The sequence below is a fragment of the Ursus maritimus genome, unplaced genomic scaffold, assembly GCF_017311325.1.
Source record: "Ursus maritimus isolate PB19 unplaced genomic scaffold, ASM1731132v1 scaffold_96, whole genome shotgun sequence".
Classification (NCBI taxonomy): Eukaryota; Metazoa; Chordata; class Mammalia; order Carnivora; family Ursidae; genus Ursus; species Ursus maritimus.
This window is the reverse complement of record NW_024427174.1, coordinates 39,244-46,678: the sequence shown is the minus strand read 5'-3', so window position 1 is coordinate 46,678 and position 7,435 is coordinate 39,244. Positions and strand designations below refer to the sequence as shown.

General features: G+C 36.3%; 1 pseudogene; it reads right to left on the bottom strand.

Annotated features, from left to right (window-relative positions):
- Positions 1-4,719: 4,719 nt before the first annotated feature.
- LOC121101835 lies at positions 4,720-6,522 on the bottom strand (annotated as a pseudogene).
- Between the last annotated feature and the right edge of the window lie 913 nt (positions 6,523-7,435).

Genomic DNA, 7,435 nt, shown 5'->3' with positions numbered 1-7,435 from the left:
CTGAGGTCTGGGGCTGCCTGGTTGGCTCAGTTGGTGAAGCATCTGCCTTCACCTCAAGTCATGATTGTGGGGTCCTGGGATCAAGCCCCAAGTTGGGCTCCCTGCTCAGCGGAAAGCCTGCTTCTCCCACGCCATCCACCTGCCACTCACCCTGCTATAGCTCTCTCTCACAAACAAACAAATAAATAAATACATAATCAATCAATCAATCAATCTTAAAAAATGGAGGCCTGTCTGACTCCGAAGCTTCTAATATAACTTCCCTAGGAGAAGATCACTTGTGGTAGAAACCATGATTTTGACAAGACTAAGAAAACAAATAAGATTTCTGAAATAAGACATTTTGTTCAATGAAAAGGTAACAGAGATATGAATAATTATAACTGACTAATAATGATAGGAATGAAATATGCAGGTTCACATTAAAATCAACGCAGTTTCATTGTTTGATTTTTAATTTTAGGCACTTTGGCTTATTAATTTTTTACTGAAGCACTTCTCCATTTGCTACCTTGAGGAAAGGTAAAACAAGTAAAATCCAGAAGGAATTAGAAAATATGGACTATGAGAAACAAACTGAGGGCCTCAGAGGGGAGGGGGTGGGTTTTGGGATAGACCGGTGATGGGTAGTAAGGAGGGCACGTGTTGCATGGTGCACTGGGTGTTATACGCAACTAATGAAGCATCGAACTTTACATCAGAAACCGGAGATGTACTGTATGGTGACTAACATAATAAAAAATCATTAAAAAGAAAAAAAAAAGAAGAGGGCCTCAGAGGGGAGGGGGTGGGTTTTGGGATAGACCGGTGATGGGTAGTAAGGAGGGCACGTGTTGCATGGTGCACTGGGTGTTATACGCAACTAATGAAGCATCGAACTTTACATCAGAAACCGGAGATGTACTGTATGGTGACTAACATAATAAAAAATCATTAAAAAGAAAAAAAAAAGAAAGAAAATATCAGGATAAGTTGGAAGTGTTTTGAGAACCAGTCTCCCCCAACCTGGACATCTGGGAGCCTCTAAGAATGTAGATAGGCCGTGCTTTTGTTAGTGTGTGAAATGCTGTTAGGAATTCAGAAGTCCCAGGGATTTGTTGGGAGAGAAAACCCATAATCTTTCCCATAAGACATTCACTGAATAACACATTCAGAACTCTAAACTCTATACAGATAGGTATGGAAAACCATGCTTCAGGGGAAAAGAGAGAATTTAGTCTTAAAATAGGGGGAAGATATTAAAAATGTGAGTTCAAACATCAGTTATCTGGGATGTACTCACCTTACACAGATCACCCTCTTACTGAGAGGCCTTGCTCTAGAGTCTACCTTATGTGAAACGAAGTCCAGTTAATTTTCTGCTGTGAGCGGTATGGGAGGATTGTGTCCTCCTCAGCGTGCCAAGTATACAGTGTGAGGAGTACCTCTGAGCTTGGAGACTTTCCATCTCTGTGGTTTAAATAGAGCCAAGTATTTGGAAAGGCTTTCTCTGTCATGCTCTTGAGGATCCTTCACTTCCAACTTTCCCTGAGGAAAAGTTGGGCATGGAGGGCATCATGCAATAATCCATGCTTTTCAAAGCTAGATCCAAGTTAGTCCAGTTAAATGCAAGTAAAAGTGTAAGAGAAGTAAGTTCAAATATTTAATTACTTTGTTTATTAAGAGGCTATAACTTTCTTTCTTTTGCTTTGTATCTACCATGTCATAAAGTGAACTAAGATGTCAGTTCCAGTCCCACCAGAAGCCAGATGAGTTATGTAGATGGGCAGTCGACAACTAGCTCACCTTTGGCATGTTGCAACTATGCTCATGATTTAAGGGCCTACTTCAACCTTGCTTTCTTGGATTTCAGAGGAATATTAGGTCTCAGCCTTCACAGTCCTTCCTTGAGCCAGGTCCTGAATATTTACAGTTTGAGTGTAAACCATATTAGAGGCATTTCTCTAAGCAATGGAAAGATAATGAAAGGCTACTTTTTAATTCATTCATTTATTAAAGAAATAATATATGCATGCAATCTAACTTAATAAGAGTTCAACTATTAATAGTAGATGTATTTGGAGCAAAGAGTGCTTTCCCAATGTCATGCGCTCTGGGAGGTAACATCTACCATCTTGCAGTGCATCCTTCTGTTACTGTTCCCATCAATGATGAGGAGTGTACATATCACCATAGACTTTTGTCTTTTATCATCCTTTTGTGTATGTTCTTAATTTTGATTTTAAATAAATTAGATGTGAAAGGCTATTAATAAAATTCTCCATTTCTTTCTTTTTCTCTTATTCCTTACTGGTCCTGCCCTTCTCTATCCTCTTTGCTGTCTCATTTTCCCCTTTCAGAGTTTTATTCATGTCTTTCCTATCTGGATCTCAAAACATTAATTCATTTGCTCCATGAGCCATTTTGTGCTCTGAGTTCTAGAGTCCATGACCATCTCAATCTGAGAACATAAAGATTCAACGTTTATTCTCTTCCTTAAGTGAGAGCTAGCACACACTTTGCAGGCACCATCTTGTGCAATCATGTGGATACACACATAGATCCATTTATAGAGGAAAAACAGGCAAAAAGAGCGCCTAAGTGACTTTCCCAACACACAGCTGTTAGGTGAAAAGATCCAATGAGATGTACCCTCTGGGGAAGGATGCTGGTTTGGAGTGGAGTTTGAGGAAGTGCATGATTGCTCTGAAACTTAAGAAGAGTGAAAACTTTGTAATGCAATAAAGTATTTCATTTGATAAATGTTTTTGCAATTTATAATTTTTGACACATACACTTTACATGTACTAAAATTAAGTCCTTTAAGTATTTAATTCTGTAGTTACACACACAAATATTTAAATTTTTATTTAAATTCCAGTTAGTTAAAATACAGTGTACTATTAGTTTCAGGCATACAATAGAGTGATTCAACGCTTCCATACATTCCAGTGCTCATCACAACACATATATTCCTTAATCCCCATCACCTATTTAATCCACCCCCCCACCTCCCCTCTGGTAACCATGTGTTTGTTCTCTATAGTTAAGAATCTGTTTCTTGGTTTACCTCTCTCTCTCTTTTTTCCCCCTGTACTTGTTTGTTTCATTTCTTAAATGCCACATATGAATGAAATCGTATGGTATTTGTCTTTCTCTGACTGACTCATTTTGCTTAGCATAATACACTCTAGCTCCATCCATGTCATTGCACACAGCAAGGTTTCGTTTTTTATGGCTGAGTAATATATACCACATCTTCTTTTTTATCCCCCTCAACTCCAGGATTAGGGCTAGGGTTAGGTTTCAGGTTAGGGTATGTGCCTGCCTGGGATCCTGCAGTTCAGAGACCTCTGGAGGAATAAAACCCCAGAATTCCACCAGAGTGTGAATAGACAGGGCAGCCACTTAGGGAGCTGAGTCAAGGAAGGCATTTGGGGCTCCAAATAGTCTTTATGTAGATATTCAATAGTTCCTTCTGTTTTTATCTCTACTTTCACACCCATTTTCAGAAATATTAACAATGCTTAAATGTTTGGGTACTTCTCAAGAATAACCAGGCTGCTTCTCAGCTTTCATGTATATATAATTGGGTAACCAGATCACACCAAGATACACTACAGTTTCATTTCACAGCAACTTCCCCTGTGGTCGGCCACACACCATTCCCTTGTCTCAGGAAACCACAGATCTCTTTTCTGTCCCTATGGTGTCCTTGTTTAAAGGACCATAAAAATGGAATCATATGTTACCTTTGGAGTCTGGCTTTTCTCATGCTGCACTTGAGATTCATCTATTTTGATGCATGTATTAGTAGTTTCTTTTTATTGCTAAGTAGTATTTCACTGTATAGATATAGCAAGTTTATTTATCTACTCCCCAGTTCAAGACATGGTGGTTATTTCCAATTTTTGGTAATTAAGAATAGAGCCTTTTGAATATTCTTATACAGGTTAGGGTTGATCTTTATATTTCACTTCAGGAAATAACCAAGAGTGGGATTTTGGGTCATATCGTAGTTTACATTTAATAATGTAAGTCTTCATGAGAATTCTTTTCAAAAAGTTGGAATGAATGGAGCCTATGCATATGAAAAGATATTCTATAAACATTTTTCATTAGTGTTGGTACAAATTACTTAAAAGTTTTCTCTAATTTAGTCTGCATTCACACTCATAGTATGTAAAAGGAGAAGTGTTCTGTCTTCCACAGTGGGGGCAGATGGCAAGTTTGGAAAATGAGAATGGAATTAGAAAATATAGGAATGGAGGTTTAAGTCTTCATAGACTGTATACTCATAGCTTCAATATAATTGATGGCTCATAGTTTTTATGTTTAGGGAAGGATTATTAATCTATTATATAATGAATTTGTAACAGTGGTGGGGCAATTAGGATTAAGACAATGGCTGGCAGAATATTTCAGACTTTCTACCTGTGCATCTGTTTTGCTTGTGTGGGTTAATTTGGTTGTAAATGTTAATGAAATGATGTAGAGAACTAAAAAGCTAGTTAGGAACTAGTTAGTATGTCATCATGAACGTGTAAAAGTTCTTCTACGTCAGGTGATGCTGCATTTTGAAAACCTAGTTGGGATGGATGTGCCATGGCGATCTAAAGGATTTGAATTTATAATTTAACTTAGATAAAGTTATATAATTTTTCACTAATGTCTGAGAAAGTCACAGTGGTTATGATATTGGCTTGTAGCCAGTTGAAGAAGCTTCATTCTGTCCCTTTTTCATTTTAAATTTACTTAGGTATGTTCTTCAAATTTATGAGATGGTAGGGGGCATCCATGTAGTCATTTGCGGTTAGTAGTTATTGGTTCTACTGTCAGTACTTCTCACTTGAATACAAATGCTTCTCAGATTATGAAAACTATTAATATTGCTGTTAATAAGATGAACAAACCTATGGTTGACATGGTGTTTCATGTTGTATGTGTATCTGAGTAGTCAGAGTAATGTCATGGTATTCCTTAAAAGTCAAGAATGTGTTGTATGAAGAAAGTTATGTTAATGCCTACAAATATAAATGTGAAATACATTTTTGCTCAGTTTAAGTGTAACCTGACAATAATGGGAATCAATGAACAAATTTTCATATAATGGCAAAATGCTCATATTGATAAGACACAATGAAAATGTGCTACTCTATAATATATATGATGGAGAACAATGTTGAATGATGGATTTGCTAAAATATTTCCTGTTTGACCTCTTACTATAAATAAGAAAATAAAACCTAAGGGTCATAGTGTGGCTGGTGGTCATTTAATATTATCTCCATTGAGGATTGCTAGTGGACTAAATATTTTTATTCCTGTAGGAATGACAATAATCATAAGAACTGATATAATATAGATGTATCAACATCTATACCTGCTGTGAATATATGGTGAAGTCATACACCAAATCATAGGAAAACAATGGATATTATAGCTCAGGACATTCTTACATATTAAAAAGTTGCTTTTTTCCCTGAATAGTATGCAACTATGTGGGAAATTATTGTGTCTCCCAGTGGGATAAGAATGCAGACTTCAGGCTAACCAAGAAATCAGAACAAGTGGTTATATAAAATTGGATGTCGTCCTGTGACATTGAAGAAAACAGTGTTTAGGTTGTGGTCTATTAATAATATAGTAATTCTGGCTGCTAAAAGTGTGAATGATAGTAGTGAAAGCATAGCTGTAATTAGGACTGGTCAAACAAATAGTGATGTTTGATATTCAGATATGGCTGGTAGTTTCATATTAATAATTACAGTAATAAAATTAATGGCACCTACCATTGAGGATATGCCTGCTCAATGTAGGGAAAAATGATTAGGTGAACAGAAGCTCCAGCATGGTCTAGATTGCTGTCTAGAGGTGGGTATGCAGTTGAACCCGTTCCATCACCTGCTTCAACTATTGATGATTTGAGCAAAAGTAACAGTGATGGTGGGAGTAGTCAGAAACATAGGTATGATTTTAGCAAAAGTAACAGTGATGGTGGGAGTTGTCAGAAACATAGGTTATGTATATTTTTTAAGCAGGTTCAATGCCTGGTGGAGAGCCTAACACAGGGCTCAAACTCATGACCATTCACTTATCGGAATATTATACAATCATGAAAAACCATTTTGAAGAATATTTAATGATGTGTGAACGTTAAAGGGATACAAATTTCTATATAATACAAGCTGTCTTATGTAAGTAAAATATGTGTATATATAATGAAAAAGCAACGTTTTCAGTGGTTCTTCTGGAAAAAAAAGAAAAAGAAAAAGAAACGTATGTTACTATTCAAAGGAATGCTATGTTAGGTGCTCCAGTTATTAACGTGATTAGCCAGTTTCTGAATCTTCCAGTTATGATAGGTGTAGATGAAAGACAATTATTACAAATGTATGGGTGATTACAACTACATTATAGATTTGGTCATCACCTAATAAACCTCCCAGCTGACCTGGTTCAGCTCCGATTAAAAGGCTTAAGGCAGTACCTTATGTATTCCAGGTTAGCACCAAAGAGTAGATATAAAGTATGGTTTGTTGAGAATAGTCAGTAGTTTTTGAGCATAGGTAAAATGGCTGAGCAAGCATTAGCCTGTAAATTTAAAGAGAGAGGTTGGTTGGGTCCTCTTTTTGCCAAGCCCAAGCCCTGTGATGAATAACATATTGAATTGTAAATTCAAAGAAACAGCTTCAGTTCTGCGGGAGTTTCTCATGACTTTTTCCTTAAGTGGCAGGAAAAGCAGATTGAAGCCTGTTACCTGGGATATTTAGCTGTTAGCTCAGATTTTGTGGGGTGAAAGCCCACCAAATTGGTAAGGATTTAGTTTAAATGAAAGCATTTGATTTGCATCCAGTTGTTATAGCATAAAGTCTTATCATCTTTATTTTTTTCAAGAATTAAGTGAATTACACTTGTTTGGGGCTTAGAAGCCTCTTTGTCTATAGTAAGCTCCTAAATTCCTAGTCCAGTACTGATAATATTGGTGTTAAGAGAAGTAATGACACTACCATTAGTGGTGATATAAGGGTTGGTTGTTTCATGTTTTCAAGTTGTCATTTTATTTTTGTTGTTTGTTCATGGGAATATAGTTAACGATGTGGAGTAAGTTAATCGTATGTAGAAATATAGATTAAGTAGTGCTCTAATTGCTGTTAATGATGGCAAATGATGTCATATTTTTATTTCTTGAATATTCATTTGGGTGAGAATCCTGAGAGTGGTGGGTGTTGATTTAATGGCTTGTGTTAAAAAAAAAAATGGTGGATGCTTCCATGGCTTGTGAATTAAATTTTTAAAATTAAATCTGGAAAAATAGCTACTATATTTATTTCATAGCCATTTCAGATTATTTGTCACCATGAGCTTATTATTACAATTATGGTTCCTACAATGATCGTTAGTAAGATGATAGTGAGACTTGGAGATATTTAGTATGAGAAGGATATAAATCATC